This window comes from Bufo bufo, chromosome 2, assembly GCF_905171765.1.
Source record: "Bufo bufo chromosome 2, aBufBuf1.1, whole genome shotgun sequence".
In the NCBI taxonomy this organism is placed as follows: domain Eukaryota; kingdom Metazoa; phylum Chordata; class Amphibia; order Anura; family Bufonidae; genus Bufo; species Bufo bufo.
Window position 1 is genome coordinate 618,555,484 of NC_053390.1, and position 22,415 is coordinate 618,577,898.

At 44.3% G+C, this 22,415-nt stretch overlaps 2 long non-coding RNA genes across 2 annotated transcripts in view; both read left to right on the forward strand.

Moving 5' to 3' along the window:
• LOC120989967 overlaps positions 1-22,415 on the forward strand; it is a 37,734-nt gene that overhangs the window by 10,838 nt on the left and 4,481 nt on the right. The window contains exons 2-3 of the long non-coding RNA XR_005776346.1: positions 2,567-2,576; positions 4,944-5,061. This is a non-coding gene — a long non-coding RNA (uncharacterized LOC120989967). The remainder of the gene's footprint in view (positions 1-2,566; positions 2,577-4,943; positions 5,062-22,415) is intronic.
• LOC120989968 lies at positions 4,226-4,649 on the forward strand. Its single transcript, XR_005776347.1, has 3 exons — positions 4,226-4,311; positions 4,408-4,467; positions 4,567-4,649. It is a non-coding gene; the product is annotated as an uncharacterized LOC120989968 (long non-coding RNA).

A 22,415-nucleotide genomic window follows, 5' to 3' on the forward strand; every position in this document is an offset into this window, starting at 1 on the left:
AAAGCCAACCATATTTGAAAATTTATCAGATTTTGAGCGAAAAGTGCCTAAAACAAAAACGACTAAAGCAAAAGTTTCAGAACCACAATTAGACAACAGAGACTTATCATCTGAATCATCTGCAACTTTAGAGTCTAGTGGTCAAACTTCTTCGGTTTCATACCATGAAATTCAACATGTTACAGACAATGTTGAAATTCCAACTACCAAATTCATGGACGCTTGCACTCAGACAGATTTTGATCTGACCAATTCTATACTTATTGGTATTGACCGAAATGTTGTGCTTACGGAAGAACAGTCCCCTGTACGTCCGTTTACCAATATAGTTATAGAATCTACACCTTTGCCGGAGTGTTCCACTACTGTAAATCAACCTAAAAATATAATTCCATTTGGTAATATTCTTTCTCCAATTTGTGGGAAAAATGACCACAACTTGGTGCAACAAGAACAGGTGGGTAACCGTGATGATAATAATGTTAGTGGAATATTTCCATTGACAGCTGAAATGGATGAGTCGGATAATGAGTACACTACTTCTCATGTAGACGGAGGCGAAGTTCTTGATTGTAGGGATACCTCGTACGACCCTTTGATGGTTAGCCACTGTTCCTCTGATTTGTTAGCATTACAGTCCTTTGATGAAACTGATAATGAATCTTCCTTTCATGAACAACATGTTGACGACATGGTTAATGAACCTAAATTCATAATTAACCAAAGTTGCCTAAATATCCTCTTGCGGCAGGTGAAGTGTCAGTATCCCGAAGGTTGCAATCTGACCGTCAATTCATTTTCCAAACAAAGACAGGGTAGTGCTTTAATAGTTCGCGGGAGTTGCAGGAAAGGGCACCAGTCTTTATTATGGAATACCCAACCAAAAATTGGTTGTTTTTGGAGTGGGAATGTCCTTTTGGCAGCATCAATCTTGTGCAGTGGACTAAACTTTCAAAAGGTGGACGAGTTGTTTAATATTTTTGGTTTGACAACATTTTCAGAGACAACCTTCTATAGATATCAAACGAGATTTATTTTCCCTGCAATCGATATTGCCTGGCAGCAACAAAAGAGAAAATTTCAAGAAGAAATGCATACTTTTCCAATGTGTTTAGCTGGAGATGGCCAATGTGATAGTCCTGGTCACTCAGCTAAATATTGTATTTATACTGTTATGGAACTGTATACTGAAAAAATTATCGATTTTGAAGTTGTTCATCGCAGCCAGTGCAATTCTTCGGTTGCAATGGAGAAGTTCGGTTTTAAAACAGTTATGGAAAGAGTGATTACCAATGGCTTTGACGTTTGTGTCTTTGTCTCTGATCGACATGTCAGTATACAAAAGGTGATGCGTGAGTTGTACCCTGACATAGATCATCAGTTTGACATTTGGCATTACGCAAAGTCAATAAAGAAAAAGTTGATAAAGGCAAGTAACGGAAGAACTGGACAGGAACTCAAACCATGGATTGATAAAATTGTAAACCATTTCTGGTGGACCGTGAAAATTTGTGATTACAACAAACTTTTCTTCAGGGAACGTTGGAATTCTGTTCTCTATCACATAGTCAACAAGCATGAGTGGGAGGATGGAGAACACTATAAAAAATGTTCCCATGCAGAATTAGAAATTCCAAACAGTTCTGTTTTATGGTTAAAAAAGAAAAGCAATGCTTTTCACAGATTAGAAGAGATTGTTAACAGTTTAACAGTGATGTTCCCCACTTGATCCGTAATTGCCACACGGGACCATTAGAAGCCTTCCATAGTCTAGTATTAAAATATCGTACTAAAAGGATACATTTTGGTATTGACGGCATGGAAGCACGAACAAAACTAGCCATCCTGGCACATAATAATAATATAGGAAGAGATCAAGCTGTTGTTCATGTACCAACATCAGTCTCCGCACCCATCGGTACCAAACAAACAAAATTAATTCTGCCAAAGGGAAAAAAACGCTGGACGGTGAAAAACGTCTATGAACTGATGAGTGTACAACATGTCGAGAATATTTTAGTCGACTGTTTGAAAATAGCCTTGGGAGACATAACTCCTGAATGGAACAGTCGAATACCCGATCTTCCGCCTAACATAGCAAATGTTGAGCGCCAAAAAAAAGCTGATATTGTACGTCAACATTGGTCTAGATTTGGCAAAAAATAAATAATTTAAAATCCATAAAAACCAAAAATTATTCATTTTTAAATTAAGTTCCAAAATTTTGTTTAGCTCATCCGTTACTTTCCGGTTTAGTTACGTTTACTAGTTATTCTTGTTATTAATTTTTACTATTTGAAAAGTTATTTTATATGTGCAGCTCAACAATGAAGTAGAGGATATGCGGTATCAACTCAACATCAAGAATTTATAAGGTAAGTATTATTATTTTATTTTTCTATTTTCTAAATCTAGAAAATCTATATTTTACACTTCATGTACTTTACAGAGTGGTTTTTGAGAAAAAGCGATTTGTGAATCGTAAAGTGCCACAAACACTTGAAATTGAAAATGCTTGTACCTTTCAATGTATTTTTTTTTCAGACTTTTTTGGACAGGTGGACAGCCGGCGCGTGGTAGAATAGCTCTCTAGCCGTGGAGTGTGATTTGTATCAGCGTCTCCACGGTAGGTGGTAGTTATTTGACTATCCCGTTGAGGACCGGTTTGTGTCTGCTTCTTTACCTCTCCATCTAATGCCTTACCAGTACTTTTCTCACTCAGGTGGAGAACCAGTACCAACCCATTCTTGACACCACCTGGACTCAAGACAGCGGACAACATGTGAGCGCACAGCAGTGTGAAGAGCCACAACCTTGCCGAGACCTCTGATGCTTCAGTTGCGTTTATTAATAAGTATATATTTTTTCTTGACCATTCCAGACTTTTTTGGACAGGTGGACAGCCGGCTCATGGTAGGAAAGCTCTCTAGCCGTGGAGTGTGATTTGTATCAGCGTCTCCACGGTAGGTGGTAGTTATTTGACTATCCCGTTGAGGTCCGGTTTGTGTCTGCTTCTTTACCTCTCCATCCAATGCCTTACCAGTACTTTTCTCACTCAGGTGGAGAACCAGTACCAACCCATTCTTGACACCACCTGGACTCAAGACAGCGGACAACATGTGAGCGCACAGCAGTGTGAAGAGCCACAACCTTGCCGAGACCTCTGATGCTTCAGTTGCGTTTATTAATAAGTATATTTTTTTTCTTGACCTTTCCAGACTTTTTTGGACAGGTGGACAGCCGGCGCATGGTAGGAAAGCTCTCTAGCCGTGGAGTGTGATTTGTATCAGCGTCTCCACGGTAGGTGGTAGTTATTTGACTATCCCGTTGAGGACCGGTTTGTGTCTGCTTCTTTACCTCTCCATCTAATGCCTTACCAGTACTTTTCTCACTCAGGTGGAGAACCAGTACCAACCCATTCTTGACACGACCTGGACTCAAGACAGCGGACAACATGTGAGCGCACAGCAGTGTGAAGAGCCACAACCTTGCCGAGACCTCTGATGCTTCAGTTGCGTTTATTAATAAGTATATTTTTTTTCTTGACCATTCCAGACTTTTTTGGACAGGTGGACAGCCGGCTCATGGTAGGAAAGCTCTCTAGCCGTGGAGTGTGATTTGTATCAGCGTCTCCACGGTAGGTGGTAGTTATTTGACTATCCCGTTGAGGTCCGGTTTGTGTCTGCTTCTTTACCTCTCCATCCAATGCCTTACCAGTACTTTTCTCACTCAGGTGGAGAACCAGTACCAACCCATTCTTGACACCACCTGGACTCAAGACAGCGGACAACATGTGAGCGCACAGCAGTGTGAAGAGCCACAACCTTGCCGAGACCTCTGATGCTTCAGTTGCGTTTATTAATAAGTATATTTTTTTTCTTGACCTTTCCAGACTTTTTTGGACAGGTGGACAGCCGGCGCATGGTAGGAAAGCTCTCTAGCCGTAGAGTGTGATTTGTATCAGCGTCTCCACGGTAGGTGGTAGTTATTTGACTATCCCGTTGAGGTCCGGTTTGTGTCTGCTTCTTTACCTCTCCATCCAATGCCTTACCAGTACTTTTCTCACTCAGGTGGAGAACCAGTACCAACCCATTCTTGACACGACCTGGACTCAAGACAGCGGACAACATGTGAGCGCACAGCAGTGTGAAGAGCCACAACCTTGCCGAGACCTCTGATGCTTCAGTTGCGTTTATTAATAAGTATATATTTTTTCTTGACCTTTCCAGACTTTTTTGGACAGGTGGACAGCCGGCGCATGGTAGGAAAGCTCTCTAGCCGTGGAGTGTGATTTGTATCAGCGTCTCCACGGTAGGTGGTAGTTATTTGACTATCCCGTTGAGGTCTGGTTTGTGTCTGCTTCTTTACCTCTCCATCCAATGCCTTACCAGTACTTTTCTCACTCAGGTGGAGAACCAGTACCACCCCATTCTTGACACGACCTGGACTCAAGACAGCGGACAACATGTGAGCGCACAGCAGTGTGAAGAGCCACAACCTTGCCGAGACCTCTGATGCTTCAGTTGCGTTTATTAATAAATATATTTTTTTTCTTGACCTTTCCAGACTTTTTTGGACAGGTGGACAGCCGGCGCATGGTAGGAAAGCTCTCTAGCCGTGGAGTGTGATTTGTATCAGCGTCTCCACGGTAGGTGGCAGTTATTTGACTATCCCGTTGAGGTCCGGTTTGTGTCTGCTTCTTTAACTCTCCATCCAATGCCTTACCAGTACTTTTATCACTCAGGTGGAGAACCAGTACCAACCCATTCTTGACACCACCTGGACTCAAGACAGCGGACAACATGTCAGAACACAGCGGTGTGAAGAGCCCCAACCTTGCAGAGACCTCTGATGCTTTTTTTACAACTAAGATTTGCTGTAACCATGTCAGGAACTAAAAATTTTTTGTATGATATGTATAAATCTTGGATCTCAAACTCAAGGCCCCCCAGATGTTACAAAACTACAACTCTCATCATTCCCTGATAGCTGTAGTATGCCCAGGCAAGATGGGAGTTGTAGTTTTGCAACAGCTGGAGGGCCACGAGTTTGACATCCCTGGTATATATCAAGTAATATTTGCAAAATAAATTATATATAAATATCTAATAAGTTTTTGGACAGATTTATATAAATATATATATTTGGAAGGGAAAGTATTTTCTTTTAAAAAAATAAAATTTATATGTGAATGTCCAAAAAAATTATGTGTGAGGATTGGTCAAGGCTATGAGGGGATATGGAGGAGGCCTTGTTAAAAAATATATATATATTTATATATAGTTCTAAATTTTTATTTTAAATTTTGTTTGGATGCACAAGTGTATACAGGTAGTATGACTTAGGTCTCTTTAAAAAGAACGTTTTTATGGTTCTGTTTACAGGCCTTTTACTTGCTTATGTAGACGGTCTGTATATCCAAAAGAATCGTTTTAATGGGTCAGTGAAAGATACCGACAGCACTACATGTGCTGTCAGCATTAGAGATGGCCCGAACTATCCGACGGCGAACAGTTCCCGGCGAACATAGCTTGTTCGCGTTCGCCTCTGCCGGGCGAACACATGCGATGTTCGGTCCGCCCCCTATACATCATCATTGAGCAAACTTTGACCCTGTACCTCACAGTCAGCAGACACATTCCAGCCAATCAGCAGCATACCCTCCCTCCCAGACCCTCCCACCTCCTGCACAGCATCCATTTTAGATTCATTCTGAAGCTGCAGTCTTAGTGAGAGGAGGGAGACTGTAACTGCTGCTGATTTAATTGGGAAATCGATAGCTAGGCTAGTGAATTCAGTGTCCACTCCAGTCCTGAAAGACTCATCTGATCTCTGCTGTAAGGACAGCGTCCTGACAGCACCCCAAAAAGCCCTTTTTAGGGCTGCAACATTAGTCTGCTTTTTTTTTTTCCTTTATATACATATTGCAGTTGCCTGGCCTGCCTGTGTGTGAGGAGCTGCAGGCCCACAGACTGTAGTGTGCCCACTGCCAGTGCTCACCCCTGTCATTCCGTGTGGCACAGGACTTTGCTTAAAAAAAGGCACTTAATTTTTACACTTTAATCTAAGGTTAGTTGCCTGCCAGTGTGTGTCAGGCTGACTTCCACTGACTGTAGTGTGCCCACTGCCAGTGCCCACCACTCATACCGGCTGGCACAGGACTTTGCATAAAAAAGGCATTTAATTTTTACACTTTAGTGTAATTTCAGTTGCTTGCCTGCTGCCAGTGTGTGTCAGGCCCGCTTCTACTGACTGTAGTGTGCCCACTGCCAGTGCCAACCACTGATACCATCTCCCCGTTCGAAAAATCTATTCAATAAATGGCACCCAGATTGGGGACGTTAGAGGGATTAAACTGATGAGAATAGTACTACAGAAAATACCACTCATATCGGGTGTGACAGTAAATTGCACGGCGCAGACGCAGTCACCGTGGATAAAAACAAAGGGGAGGGAGCCAGCGTTTTTTTAACCATCTCCCCGTTCGAAAAATCAATTCAATTGACCTTTCGGGGACCCTTGGTGTTGTACGTGGCTGGGTGGAGGAAGAAACCTTCAATGACATCACCGGGACGTGGCTAGCTTGGTATCCAACCTTGTGCAAATGGGGAGTTTGCGGTTGTGCAAATGAACTGTTTGCGGTGCATTAAAAGGGGAGTTTGGTCTGTCAATGTCTGTGATGCGGGCGTAACCCTTACACTACCTGATCGATACAACATCATACCTGATCGTATACACACACTGGATGTTTTAAAGCACGTTATTCCAAACAATTTAGGAATGTTAGTTGATTTATGCCCTTTATGGATTAAAACCCGACTCTGCGTCCACTACGTAATTTTCCATGGGAGTTTTGCCATAGATCCCCCTCCGGCATGCCACAGTCCAGGTGTTAGACCCCTTGAAACAACTTTCTCATCACTATTGTGGCCAGAAAGAGTCCCTGTGGGTTTTAAAATTCGCCTGTCTATTGAAGTCTATGGCGGTTCGCCCGGTTCGCCAGTTCGCGAACATTTGCGGAAGTTCTCGTTCGCTGTTCGCGAACTGAAAATTTTATGTTCGCGACATCACTAGTCAGCATCCGTCTCTGTTACGAGTCCCTTCAAAAATCATGCAACTTGTCCTCTTCTTGGCAGTTTTGAGTACAAGAATATGTCTGTTCATTATGGGCTGAGCCTTCAGCCAATAGTGGAAGGCACACAGGCAGCATCCGTGTTTTGCGTATCTGAAAATAGGCGAGCGTGAAGAACCAAACGTTCATTTGAAAGAGCCCAAGTTTTCATTTTGAAAATAATTTTATGAAATGTATTTATTTGTATAGTAAATAGTTTGTAACAATGGTGACATGTTTTATGCTGTTTCATTATATTTCGACAATCGTGTTCAAGTGTTATTATATAATAAATAACAATATTCAAGTAAAAGTTAGTTTATTGTCATAAAATAAGATTTATTTAGTATTTTTTGGGAGAAAAAGGGAAAATAGACACAGAAAAAAATCTCTATAAGAAACATGGTCGTCGCTGTTAGTCCTAGTTTACAAGTACGTGTGTGCCCCATTGCCATGCAGCGGATCGATTTACTTTAATGGATCCGCCCGTAAGTATAGGACGAAACCCCCCTGAACCAGTAAGGTATTGCTTCCAAGGTGTCCCGTTCCGCATCCATGATGAGAGCAGAGGTCTAACGACGACCCAAATGTTGCAAATAGAGTCTCATTTGCGTGTACTACAACATAATTCGTTGGTGAATTTTGGACAAATAAAAAAATCAAGGAACCAGTATACACGTAACAGGTCAGCCACTGTAATAGGTTCAATTATGATGACAGATGCCCTTTATCTACTCCATGGCAAGATACTCCGCTGGCTCTTCTCTAAACATCAGAAACCCACAATAATCCTGCTCTGGGTCAGGGAAAACTTTTCTTATGACGGAAACAGCACAAGAAGGAATTGGTCTTCTTTTGGCCACGCCAAGATAGCCATGTGTCCACGATGTGAACCCACGATAAGCTGTTTTTCTGAGTAACCTATAATGAAATAGTAAATACTTAAAATTTTTATTTTTAAACAAATTATCAGGTTTACATAGAATTGAATAGAAACTGAAAAGCCAAATTCAGGTTTCTGAATCAATTCAATAATCTGTTGAACCATCCTTTACAAACATTTACTAACCTGTTCAAATCTTTGTCCGGGGGTGGATGCAACACTTGACCTATTGACCTCATCGACACCTCCACTTTTCCTCGATCTTGACAGAATTGATGAAAGTAGTCATGTTCGATTATACATCCCATTTCTTCTAAATAAGGTTCAATATTTGAGACTTCTTGGCAGCATATTGATTCGACTGGCGTTGGCATTGGTTCACAATTGTTACAAGTACACCATAGCTTATTTCCAAGTCTGTAGTCTGACTCTTCAATTTCAACGTTGTCCTCCGAGTTTGAGGGTCTAGTGGGGTTTTCAGGAAAACAGGGTTCTGAATTGTCAGGACAACCATATTTTTCTTGGAGACGCTTTTTTATCCATTCCAACTAGACATGACAAAAAAAAAAAATCTGAATTATCAAATAAATTCTAGTCAAAATTAAAATGCAAATGTAATACGTTTTTTACTTTTTCAGCTCTTGTTGTTGACACACTCGATGATACTTGATGCGAGTCACTATCCATTCTTATACCTGTTTTAACAAAATAAAAAATTTGAGATTTTGATAATTAAAATAGTATTCATGGTATTCATTTGAAGGGAACATAATTCCATCATGTAATAAGGTGTGAGTAACAGTTATAATGAGATGGTCGATGGGGGTGCTATTTCGGGCAATGCCTCTACTGTCCGATATATATATTATGACCATCAACAAAACAGTGGCAGGAAGTAAGGATAACCCCCATCAATATTATTGCCATAGGGTGGGGGGGGGATCACCCCCATCATTATTATTGCCATAGGGGTGGGGAGGGGATCACCCCCATCAATATTATTGCCATAGGGTGGGGGGGTGAATCCCCCCCCATCATGCTCGTTGTCATAGGGGAGGGGGGGATAACCCCCATCATTATTATTGCTATAGGGGAGGGGGGATAACCCCCATCATTATTATTGCCATAGGGGAGGGGGGATCACCCCCATCATTATTATTGCCATAGGGGAGGGGATCACCCCCATCAATATTATTGCCATAGGGTGGGGGGGTTGAATCCCCCCCATCATGCTCATTGTCATAGGGGAGGGGGGGATAACCCCCATCATTATTATTGCCATAGGGTGGGGGGGTTGAATCCCCGTCATCATGCTCGTTGTCATAGGGGAGGGGGGGATAACCCCCATCATTATTATTGCCATAGGGGAGGGGGGATAACCCCCATCATTATTATTGCCATAGGGGAGGGGGGATAAGCCCCATCATTATTATTGGCATAGGGGTGGGGAGGGGATCACCCCCATCAATATTATTGCCATAGGGTGGGGGGGTGAATCCCCCCAATCATGCTCGTTGTCATAGGGGAGGGGGAAATAACCCCCATCATTATTATTGCCATAGGGGAGGGGGGATAACCTCCATCATTATTATTGCCATAGGGGAGGGGGGATCACCCCCATCATTATTATTGCCATAGGGGAGGGGATCACCCCATCAATATTATTGCCATAGGGTGGGGGGGTTGAATCCCCCCCATCATGCTCGTTGTCGTAGGGGAGGGGGGGGAAAACCCCCATCATTATTATTGCCATAGGGTGGGGGGGGGAATCCCCCCCATCATGCTCGTTGTCATAGGGAAGGGGGGATAACCCCCATCATTATTATTGCCATAGGGGAGGGGGGATAACCCCCATCATTATTATTGCCATAGGGGAGGGGGGTTAACCCCCATCATTATCATTGCCATAGGGGTGGGGAGGGGATCACCCCCATCAATATTATTGCCATAGGGTGGGGGGGGTGAATCCCCCCCATCATGCTCGTTGTCATAGGGTAGGGGGGGATAACCCCCATCATTATTATTGCCATAGGGGAGGGGGGATAACCCCCATCATTATTATTGCCATAGGGGAGGGGGGATCACCCCCATCATTATTATTGCCATAGGGGAGGGGATCACCCCATCAATATTATTGCCATAGGGTGGGGGGGTTGAATCCCCCCCATCATGCTCGTTGTCATAGGGGAGGGGGGATAACCCCCATCATTATTATTGCCATAGGGTGGGGGGGGTGAATCCCCCCCATCATGCTCGTTGTCATAGGGGAGGGGGGATAACCCCCATCATTATTATTGCCATAGGGTAGGGGGGATAACCCCCATCATTATTATTGCCATAGGGGAGGGGGGATAACCCCCATCATTATTATTGCCATAGGGGTAGGGAGGGGATCACCCCCATCAATATTATTGCCATAGGGTGGGGGGGTGAATCCCCCCCATCATGCTCGTTGTCATAGGGGAGGGGGGGATAACCCCCATCATTATTATTGCCATAGGGGAGGGGGGATAACCCCCATCATTATTATTGCCATAGGGGAGGGGATCACCCCCATCAATATTATTGCCATAGGGGAGGGGGGATCACCCCCATCATTATTATTGCCATAGGGGAGGGGATCACCCCCATCAATATTATTGCCATAGGGTGGGGGGGTGAATCCCCCCATCATGCTCGTTGTCATAGGGGAGGGGGGATAACCCCCATCATTATTATTGCCATAGGGGAGGGGGATAACCCCCATCATTATTATTGCCATAGGGGAGGGGATCACCCCCATCAATATTATTGCCATAGGGGAGGGGGGATCACCCCCATCATTATTATTGCCATAGGGGAGGGGATCACCCCCATCAATATTATTGCCATAGGGTGGGGGGGTGAATCCCCCCCATCATGCTCATTGTCATAGGGGAGGGGGGGATAACCCCCATCATTATTATTGCCATAGGGGAGGGGGGATCACCCCCATCATTATTATTGCCATAGGGGAGGGGATCACCCCCATCAATATTATTGCCATAGGGGAGGGGGGATCACCCCCATCATTATTATTGCCATAGGGGAGGGGATCACCCCCATCAATATTATTGCCATAGGGTGGGGGGGTTGAATCCCCTCCATCATGCTCGTTGTCATAGGGGAGGGGGGGATAACCCCCATCATTATTATTGCCATAGGGGGGGGATCACCCCCATCATTAGTATTGCCATAGGGTGGGGGGGGGGGTCACCCCCATCATTATTATTGCCATAGGGGGGTGGGATCACCCCCATCATTAGTATTGCCATAGGGTGGGGGGGGGATTACCCCCATCATTATTATTGCCATAGGGTGGGGGGGGGTGAATCCCCCCCATCATGCTCTTTGTCATAGGGAAGGGGGGATAACCCCCATCATGCTCGTTTGTCTAGGGGGGGATCACCCCCATCATTAGTATTGCCATAGGGTGGGGGGGGATCACCCCCATCATTATTATTGCCATAGGGTGGGGGGGGTGAATCCCCCCCATCATGCTCGTTGTCATAGGGGAGGGGGGATAACCCCCATCATGCTCGTTTGTCTAGGGGGGGATCACCCCCATCATTAGTATTGGCATAGGGTGGGGGGGATCACCCCCATCATTATTATTGCCATAGGGTGGGGGGGTGAATCCCACCATCATGCTCTTTGTCATAGGGGAGGGGGGATAACCCCCATCATGCTCGTTTGTCTAGGGGGGGGATCACCCCCATCATTAGTATTGCCATAGGGTGGGGGGGATCACCCCCATCATTATTATTGCCATAGGGTGGGGGGGTGAATCCCCCCATCATGCTCGTTGTCATAGGGGAGGGGGGATAACCCCCATCATGCTCGTTTGTCTAGGGGGGGGATCACCCCCATCATTAGTATTGCCATAGGGTGGGGGGGATCACCCCCATCAGTATTATTGCCATAGGGTGGGGGGGTGAATCCCCCCCCATCATGCTCGTTGTCATAGGGGAGGGGGGATAACCCCCATCATGCTCGTTTGTCTATGGGGGGGATCACCCCCATCATTAGTATTGCCATAGGGTGGGGGGGGATCACCCCCATCATTATTATTGCCATAGGGTGGGGGGGTGAATCCCCCCCCATCATGCTCGTTGTCATAGGGGAGGGGGGATAACCCCCATCATGCTCGTTTGTCTAGGGGGGTACATAGGAACAACTTTGCTCGTTGTCTAGGGGTGTTTGACAAACTTACCTACGGGATCCGGGTGCTTCTGCTCCCGTCTCCGATGCTCACCGAGGAATGCAAGATGACGCCGGCTCCGGATAGACGAAATCGCTCCAGTTCTCTGAAGTCTCGCGAGAACTGGAGCGTCTTCTCCCTGGCTAAGAGCGGAGCGCGCTGATTGGATGCGCTCCGTGCCAGGGAGAAGATGTAAGGCATGCCGAGAAGAACTTTTAAAGCCAGCCCATTTGAGGCTAGCTCATTAACATAAACGAAGTATTCCGGGGAGCATAGCGGACAAACGGGGGCCCAGTATGAAAAGAAAAATAACGATCAAGAAATTATGGGGGCATGTAAGTAAAGCTATGGTCTTAGTTTGAATTTTTTTTTTAGGTGAAAGGTCCTCTATAAATAGCCAGGGTGGAGGGCATCTCGGGCCTTTGAATCCAGAGGCTTTTAAAAAAGCAGGCTGGTTTGGGAGCTGCATTTTATACAAGCAGGCAAATAACGCAAGTTTGTGAGCGTTCGCGTGTTTGATTTCCAGATTGTGTTTGTATTAAGTGTGTGACTTTAGATTACGTGACTTAAGATTCAGGGACTTAAGGAGGGGACTACAGTAAGTTAGATTCTTATCACTGCACTATATTATATTTTTCTCTTTTCCTGCGTAATCCCCACTTAGTATGTGTTCCATTATTGACAGCACAGTCCAGTGCACATCTTGTCTAATGTATGCAGTCCTGGAATAGTCGTTTGAGGGTGCATATCTTTGTTCAAAATGTGAGCAAATTGCCCGTTTGGAATCACACAACGATTGAATTTCAACACTGAGAAACGTTGACAATTTGGAAAAGAGTTTGCTACTCACTGAGCAAGCACTCTATGGGGTAGATGTGAGGGAGGGTGGTAGCGAGGAGGCTCAGGAAAGTGAGGTAGCTAGCTGGGTAACAGTTAGAAAGCGGGGTGGAAATAATGCCAAAGAGGCTAGCCCTGATCTCACACACTCCAAGTTTGCACGGTTGGCAGATGAGGGGGATGTCAGTTCAGGGAGAGCACTTCTGCAGCCAGTCAGGGGAATGTCAGCTCCAGTAAGCAGGGGACCAGGAGAGCAAGGCAGGCCATACAGGTGCTGGTAGTGGGAGAATCAATTATTAGGGGTACAGATAGGGCAATCTGTCACAAAGACCAGGATCGTCGAACGGTGTGTTGTCTTCCTGGCGCTCGAGTTCGACACATCGCAGATCGAGTTCACAGATTACTGGGAGGGGCTGGAGAAGATCCAAAGGTCATGGTCTATATCGGAACGAATGACAAAATTTGAGGTAGGTGGAGCGTCCTTAAAAATGATTTTAGGGATTTAGGTCAAAAGCTTAAGGCAAGGACCTCCAAAGGTAGTATTTTCCGAAATACTACCGGTACCACGAGCTACACAAGAAAGGCAGTGGGAGATTAGGGAGGTTAACAAGTGGCTCAAAACCTGGTGTAGGAAGGAGGGGTTTGGGTTCCTGGAGAACTGGGCCGACTTCTCTGTTGGCTACAGGCTCTATCGTAGGGATGGGCTGCAGCTCAATGGGGAAGAGGCAGCTGTGTTGGGGGAGAAGATGGCTAGGTTGGAGGAGTGTTTAAACTAGGGACTGGGGGGGCAATTACGTTATAGGATGGGAAGATAGTGCACATAGAGAGCGGGGGCAAGGTAATGGGACTGGAGGACAAATGGAAGGAGGGACTAGAACAGCTCAGAAGGAAAAGTGTTGGGTACAAAATATACATAAACCTCTTAAATGTATGTACACTAATGTCAGAAGCCTGACTAATAAAACTGGGGAACTGGAATTAGTGATGTGTGAGGAGGACTATGATATAGTGGGAATAACTGAGACATGGCTGGATGATAGCTATGACTGGGCAGTTAATGTACAGGGTTACAGTTTGTTTAGAAAGGATCGCCAAAACCGGAGAGGGGGAGTGGTCTGCCTTTATGTAAAGTCCTGTCTAAAGCCCACACTCCGGGAAGATATAAGTGAGGGACATGAACATGTGGAGTCACTGTGGGTAGAAATACATGGAGGCAAAAACAATAATAAATTACTAATGGGAGTTTATTATAAACTACCTAATATACCAGAGTCCACAGAAAATCTGCTACTAAACGAGATAGACGAGGCTGCAAATCATAATGAGGTGGTTATTATGGGGGACTTCAACTACCCAGATATAGACTGGGTAACTGAAACTTGTATATCTCATAAAGGAAACAACAGATGTGCAGGTTGGGGGACACCTGGCAAATAGTGACCATAAAGTAATAACCTCAACCAATAACTTCAAAAAAGCTGAATTTAGCCAACTAAGAGAGAACATATGCCTAACTAACTGGGACAAAGTCCTCAAAAATAAAAATACAGCCACAAAATTGGATATTTTGAAAAAGATCCTAAAATCTAATTGTGAGAAGTACATACCTTATGGGAATAAAAGGCTAAGGAACAAGAAAAAAAACAATGTGGATAAATAGAACTGTAAAGAAAGCAATAAATGAAAAAAAGAAAGCATTTAAATCACTAAAACAGGAGGGTGGCGAGGAAGCACTGAAAAAAGAGAGATTATTTGCCAAAGAGAGCAAAACTAACCCTAAAATGTTTTTCAATTATATAAATGGTAAAAAGTATAAATCTGAAGTTGTCGGGCCTCTACAGACTAATGAGGGAGGAGTTGCAGACAGCGATGAGGAGAAAGCAAAGCTGTTAAATATTTTAAATAAACTGTCAGATGAAATGCAGAATGTAAAAGTTAATTCCCCATTAAAAGTACCCTGTCTGACCCAGGAAGAAGTACAGCTTCTTAAAAAGATTAAAATAGACAAATCGCCAGGTTTGGATGGCATACACCTCCGTATCCTAAGAGAATTAAGTAATGTCATAGCCAGACCCTTATTTCTGATATTTAAGGACTCTGTACTGACAGGGAGTGTTCCACAGGATTAGCGCATAGCAAATATAGTGCAAATATTCAAAAAGGGTCCAAAAACAGAGCCCGGAAACTATAAGCCGGTAAGTTTAACATCTGTTGTGGGTAAACTGTTTGACGGTTTTCTAAGAGATGCTCTCTTTGAGTACCTCAAGGAAAATAAGCAAATAACGCCATATCAGCATGGCTTTATGAAGGATCGGTCATGTCAAACTAATTTAATCAGTTTATATGAGGAGTTAAGTTCTAGACTTGACAGCGGCGAATCAATGGATGTCGTATATCTGGACTTCTCCAAAGCATTTAATTCTGTACCACATAAAAGGTTAGTATATAAAATGAGTGCTTGGATTGGGAGAAAATGTCTGTATGTGGGTAAGTAACAGGCTCAGTGATAGAAAACAGAGGGTGGTTATTAACGGTACACACTCAGATTGGGTCACTGTCCCTAGTGGAGTACCTCAGGGGTAAGTATTGGGCCCTATTCTCCAATATATTTATCAATGATCTTGTAGAAGACTTGCACAGTAAAATATACATTTTTGCAGATGACGCTAAACTGTGTAAAATAATTGACAATGAAGAGGACAGTATACTACTACAGAGGGATCTGGATAGATTGGAGGCTTGGGCAGATAAGTGGCAGATGAGCTTAAACACTGACAAATGTATAACCCGTACATAATAAATGGTAAAACACTAGGAAATAGGGTTGAGTGAACCCGAACTGTAAAGTTCGGGTTCGTACCAAACTTTAGGATTTTTGGACCCCGGACCCGAACCCGAACATTTCAGTAAAAGTTTGGGTTCGGGTTCGGTGTTCGGAGCTTTCTTGGTGTTTTTTGAAAGGCTGCAGAGCAGCCAATCAACAAGCGTTTAACTCTGTGCCCTTAGAAGCCATTGGCCAGTGTAGCATGTGACCCAGCCTCTATATAAGCTGGAGTCACGTAGTGCTGCACGTCCCTCTGCTATGCTTAGTGTAGGGAGAGGATGCTGCTGGTGATTTCAGGGAGAGAATAGGAGAGAATCTTTTCTCAAAGACGTGAATCTAACTCAGCAATCTACGTACACTGTGTTGTTGCCCTTTGCCCAGTGACCGAAAAAAAAACACTTTTATAAGTCAGTTAGGTGGGCGGCGGCCATTTTATGCAAGCTCAGTGCACCAGCACTGCATCTGAGCTTTAGGGACATTGAAATCCAAGCTTTAAAAACAGCACAAATCTGTTTGTAAAAAAAATCTATTTTTTTTGGGCAATTTACAACATCTGGTGCATTTGCAGGCTTAGTCAGTGTGCAATTTAAGCTAGAAATACAGCCATAATTTTCTGGGTTTTTAAAAACACACTTTTTTGCCAAAAAACACTATTTTCCATATCTGCAAGTGTTAAATTCAAGTTTAATATATACAGCTTTCATATTCTGTTACCAAAAAAACACTTTTTTTGAAATATACAACATTGCGAACCGGCGAATTTTAAAACCCACAGGGACTCTTTCTGGCCACAATAGTGATGGAAAAGTTGTTTCAAGGGGACTAACACCTGGACTGTTGCATGCCGGAGGGGGATCCATGGCAAAACTCCCATGGAAAATTGCTTAGTTGATGCAGAGTCGGGTTTTAATCCATAAAGGGCATAAGTCACCTAACATTCCTAAATTGTTTGGAATAACGTGCTTTAAAACATCCAGTGTGTGCATACAATCAGGTATGATGTTGTATCGATCAGGTAGTGTAAGGGTTACGCCCACTTAACAGTGACAGGCCAAACTCTGGCAGACCAAACTCCCCGTTTAACGCACCGCAAACAGTCCATTTGCACAACCGCAAACTCCCCATTTGCACAAGGTTGGATACCAAGCTAGCCATGTCCCGTTCCTTGTCCTCACTTATGTCATTGAAGGTCTCTTCCTCCACCCAGCCACGTACAACACCAAGGGTCCCCAAAAGGTGACAACAAGCCCCCTGGGACGCCTGCTGTGGTTGGTCTTCCACCTCCTCAAAGCCACCTTCCTCCTCTGACTCCTTTTCTTCAGACTCCTCTCTCTGCGTTGCCGCAGGTGCAGCAATCGACGACGACAAGGCTGCTTCTGGTGGTGATGGTGACCACAACTCTTCCTCTTCATGCTCATCTACGGCCTGATCCAGCACTCTTTGCAGGGCACGCTCCAGAAAAAACGCATATGGGATGAGGTCGATGATGTTGCCTTGGGTTTGACTGACCAGGTTTGTCACCTCCGCAAATGGACGCATGAGCCTACAGCCATTGTGCATGAGCGTTCAGTAACGCGGCCAAAAAATACCCAGCTCCGCAGAGGCTGTCCTAGCACCCCGATCATACAAATACTCGTTGACGGCTTTTTCTTGTTGGAGCATGCGGTCGAACATTAGGAGTGTTGAATTCCAACGTGTCGCAAATCAAGCACCTCACTGGCATGTTGTTTCGCCGCTGAATATCGGAAAAGTGTGCCATGGCCGTGTAGGAACGCCTGAAATGGCCACACACCTTCCTGGCCTGCTTGAGGACGTCCTGTAAGCCTGGGTACTTATGCACAAAGCGTTGTACGATCAGATTTAACACATGTGCCATGCACGGCACATGTGTCAACTTGCCCAAATTCAATGCCGTCAACAAATTGCTTCCGTTGTCACACACCACTTTGCCGATCTCCAGTTGGTGCGGAGTCAGCCACTGATCCACCTGTGTGTTCAGGGCGGACAGGAGTGCTGGTCCGGTGTGACGCTCTGCTTTCAGGCAAGTCAACCCCAAGACGGCGTGACACTGTCGTATCCGGGATGTGGAATAGCCCCTGGGGAGCTGGGGGGGTGAAGTTGATGTGGAGCAAGACGCAGCAGCAGAAGAGGACTCAGCTGAGGAGGTTAGCGAAGAGGATGGAGTAGGAGGAGTAGAAGAGGTGGCAGCAGGCCTGCCTGCAAGTCGTGGCGGTGTCACCAACTCCTCTGCAGAGCCACGCATTCCATGCTTGGCAGCCGTCAGCAGGTTTACCCAATGCGCAGTGTACGTGATATACCTGCCCTGACCGTGCTTTGCAGACCAGGTATCAGTGGTCAGATGGACCCTTGCCCCAACACTGTGCCAGACATGCCATGACTTCCTTTTCCACAATAGAGTACAGGTTGGGGATTGCCTTTTGTGAAAAAAAAATTCTGCCGGGTACCTTCCACTGCGGTGTCCCAATAGCTATAAATTTTTTGAAGGCCTCAGACTCCACCAGCTTGTATGGTAAAAGCTGGCGAGCTAAGAGTTCCGACAAGCCAGCTGTCAGACGCCGGGCAAGGGGGTGACTCTGTGACATTGGCTTCTTACGCTCAAACATTTCCTTGACCGACACCTGACTGTGGGCAAATGAGCAGGAACTGCTGAAGGTGAGAGGCGGAGTGGCGGATGGTTGAGAGGGGGCAAGGAGGACAGCAGTGGTTGACGTGGCTGAAGATGCTGGACCAGGAGGAGGATGGTGGCTTTGAGTTTGTGTGCTGCTTGTACTCATTATGTGTTGATCCCATAGGCGTTTGTGATGTGAGATCATGTGCCTTCGCAAAGCAGTTGTACCTAGGTGGGTGTTAAACTTCTCACGACTCAGTTTCTTTTGGCACAGGTTGCAAATGGCATCGCTGTTATCAGAGGCAGACACACAAAAAAAATGCCATACTGTTGAGCTGTGCAATGACGGCATTCTGGTGGTGGCAACAGCATGCGTTGATTGGCGTGCTGTCTGGCTGACCCCGGGTGCCGATACATGCTGTCTGACTGTGCCACTAGCTCCTTGCGACGACCTCCCCCTGCTTCCAACTCGTTTCCTCCTCCTCTCTGTCTCCCCATCTGAACTTTCCCCCTGTTCTTCTTCTCTTCGAGCGGGCACCCACATGACATCCACGGACACATCGTCATCATCAACCGCTTCACTTGTATCTGAAAACTCAGCAAAGGAAGCAGCAGCGGGTACAACATCATCATCATCACACCGTACGTCCATGTGTGTAATGCTGCCTGACTGAGACATATCCCTGTTATCTACATCCTCTGGCAATAATGGTTGTGCATCACTCATTTCTGCCTGACACACACTGGCAGGCAACTGCAATTATATTAAAGGGTAAAAATGAATAGACTTTTTTTATATATATATTTTTTTTATATTTCAGAGAAAAAATGAAATGACTTTTTTATCTGCAAGGTACTGTGCCACCCGATATGAGTGGTGGGCACTGGCAGTGGGCACAGTACAGTCTGTGGGCCTGACATACACTGGCAAGCAACTGCAATTATATTAAAGGGTAAAAATTAATAGACTTTTTTTATCTGCAAGGTACTGTGCCACCCGATATGAGTGGTGGGCACTGGCAGTGGGCACAGTACAGTCTGTGGGTCTGACACTCACTGGCAGGCAACTGCAATTATATTACAGAGAAAAAATTAAATGACTTTTTTATCTGCAAGGTACTGTGCCACCCTATATGAGTGGTGTGCACACAGTACAGTCTGTGGGCCTGTGGCCTCTCACACACGGACAGGCAACTGCAATATATATATATATATATATATATATATATATATATATATAAAAAAGCAGACTGATGTACCAGCCCTAAAAAGGGCTTTTTGGGGTGCTGTCAGGACACTGTCCTTACAGCAGATGAGTCTTTGAGGACTGGAGTGGACACAGAACACTGGCCTAGTTAACGATTTCCCTATTAATTCAGCAGCAGCAGCACTCTCCCTGCTCTAACTAACACTGCAGCTTCAGAATGAATCTAAGATGGATGCTGTCCTTGCTTTTTGATAGGAGGTGGGAGGGTCTGGGAGGGAGGGTATGCTGATTGGCTGGAATGTGTCTGCTGACTGTGAGGTACAGGGTCAAAGTTTGCTCAATAATGACATATAGGGGCGGACCAAACATCGCATATGTTCGCCCGCCGCGGCGAACACGAACAAGCGATGTTCGCTGGGAACTGTTCGCCGGCGAATAGTTCAGGACATCTCTAATCTGGATTAGTGAGTGTGCAATTTAAGCTAGAAATACAGCCATCATTTTCTGGGTTTTTAAAAACACACTTTTTTTGCCAAAAAACACTATTTTCCAGATCTGCAAGTGTTAAATTCAAGTTTAATATATACAGCTTTCATATTCTGTTACCAAATAAACACTTTTTTTTGGCAATATACAACATCTGGATTAGTGAGTGTGCAATTTAAGCTAGAAATACAGGCATCATTTTCTGGGTTTTTAAAAATACACTTTTTTGCCAAAAAGTTTAAACCACTATTTTCCTGATCTGCAAATGTTAAATTTGAGTTTAATATATACAGCTTTCATATTCTGTTACAAAAAAAAACACTTTTTTGGCAATATACAACATCTGGATTAGTGAGTGTGAAATTTAATACAATACAGCCATAATTTTCAGGATTTTTAAAAACACACTTTTTTGCCAGATACCACTGTTGCAGCATCAGCACGTGTGAAATTCCAGGGTTATACACTGCTGTCAAATTCAGTTATTAAACAAACACCCGTTTGGGCAAAAAAAAAATTAGTTGGCAGCCTTTGCTGCAGATGTCATTGTGAGATACCGCCTTTACATACTGTCTTTCTATTCAGTTATTTGAAACAAAGACATTTTGGGCACAATTCTTTGATAGCGTCCTAGTGTGGATCAGGGCCTGTGAGATACACCCTTTAAATACAGGGCTTCTATTCAGGTATTTAAAATACAGCCATTTTGGGTAAACAAAATTAAAAGAAGGCCTAGTCTGGTTCAGGGCGTGTGAGATACACCCTTTAAATACAGGGGTTTGATTCTTTTAATAATAAAACACAATTTTTTGTGCAAAATACATAGAAACATAGAAATATAGAATGTGTCGGCAGATAAGAACCATTTGGCCCATCCAGTCTGCACAATATACTAAATACTATGGATAGCCCCTGGCCCTATCTTATATGAAGGATGGCCTTATGCCTATCCCATGCATGCTTAAACTCCTCCACTGTATTTGCAGCTACCACTTCTGCAGGAAGGCTATTCCATGCATCCACTACTCTCTCAGTAAAGTAATACTTCCTGATATTACTGTTAAACCTTTGCCCCTCTAATTTAAAACTATGTCCTCTTGTAGCAGTTTTTCTTCTTTTAAATATTCTCTCCTCTTTTACCTTGTTGATTCCCTTTATGTATTTAAAAGTTTCTATCATATCCCCTCTGTCTCGTCTTTCTTCCAAGCTATACATGTTAAGGTCCTTTAATCTTTCCTGGTAAGTTTTATCCTGCAATCCATGTACCAGTTTAGTAGCTCTTCTCTGAACTCTCTCCAAAGTATCAATATCCTTCTGGAGATATGGTCTCCAGTACTGAGCACAATACTCCAAATGAGGTCTCACTAGTGCTCTGTAGAGCGGCATGAGCACCTCCCTCTTTCTACTGGTAATTCCTCTCCCTATACACCCAAGCATTCTGCTATCATTTCCTGCTGCTCTATGACATTGTCTGCCTACCTTTAAGTCTTCTGAAATAATGACCCCTAAATCCCTTTCCTCAGATACTGAGGTTAGGACTGTATCACTGATTTTATATTCTGCTCTTGGGTTTTTACGTCCCAGGTGCATTATCTTGCACTTATCAACATTAAATTTTAGTTGCCATATTTTTGACCATTCCTCTAGTTTTCCTAAGTCCTTTTCCATTTGATGTATCCCTCCAGGAACATCAACCCTGTTACAAATCTTTGTGTCATCAGCAAAAAGACACACCTTACCATCGAGGCCTTCTGCAATTTCGCTGATAAAGATATTAAACAATATGGGTCCCAGAACAGATCCCTGAGGTACCCCACTGGTAACAAGACCTTGGTCTGAATATACTCCATTGACTACAACCCTCTGTTGCCTGTCCCTCAGCCACTGCCTAATCCATTCAACAATATGGGAGTCCAAGCCCAAAGACTGCACTTTATTGATAAGCTTTCTATGTGGGACAGTATCAAAAGCCTTACTAAAGTCTAGATAAGCGATGTCTACTGCACCTCCTCCATCTATTATTTTAGTCACCCAATCGAAAAAATCAATAAGATTAGTTTGACATGATCTCCCTGAAGTAAACCCATGCTGTTTTTCATCCTTCAATCCATGGGATTTTAGATGTTCCACAATCCTCTCCTTAAGTATGGTTACCATTAATTTCCCCACTATTGATGTCAGGCTTACTGGCCTATAGTTGCCCGATTCCTCCCTACTAC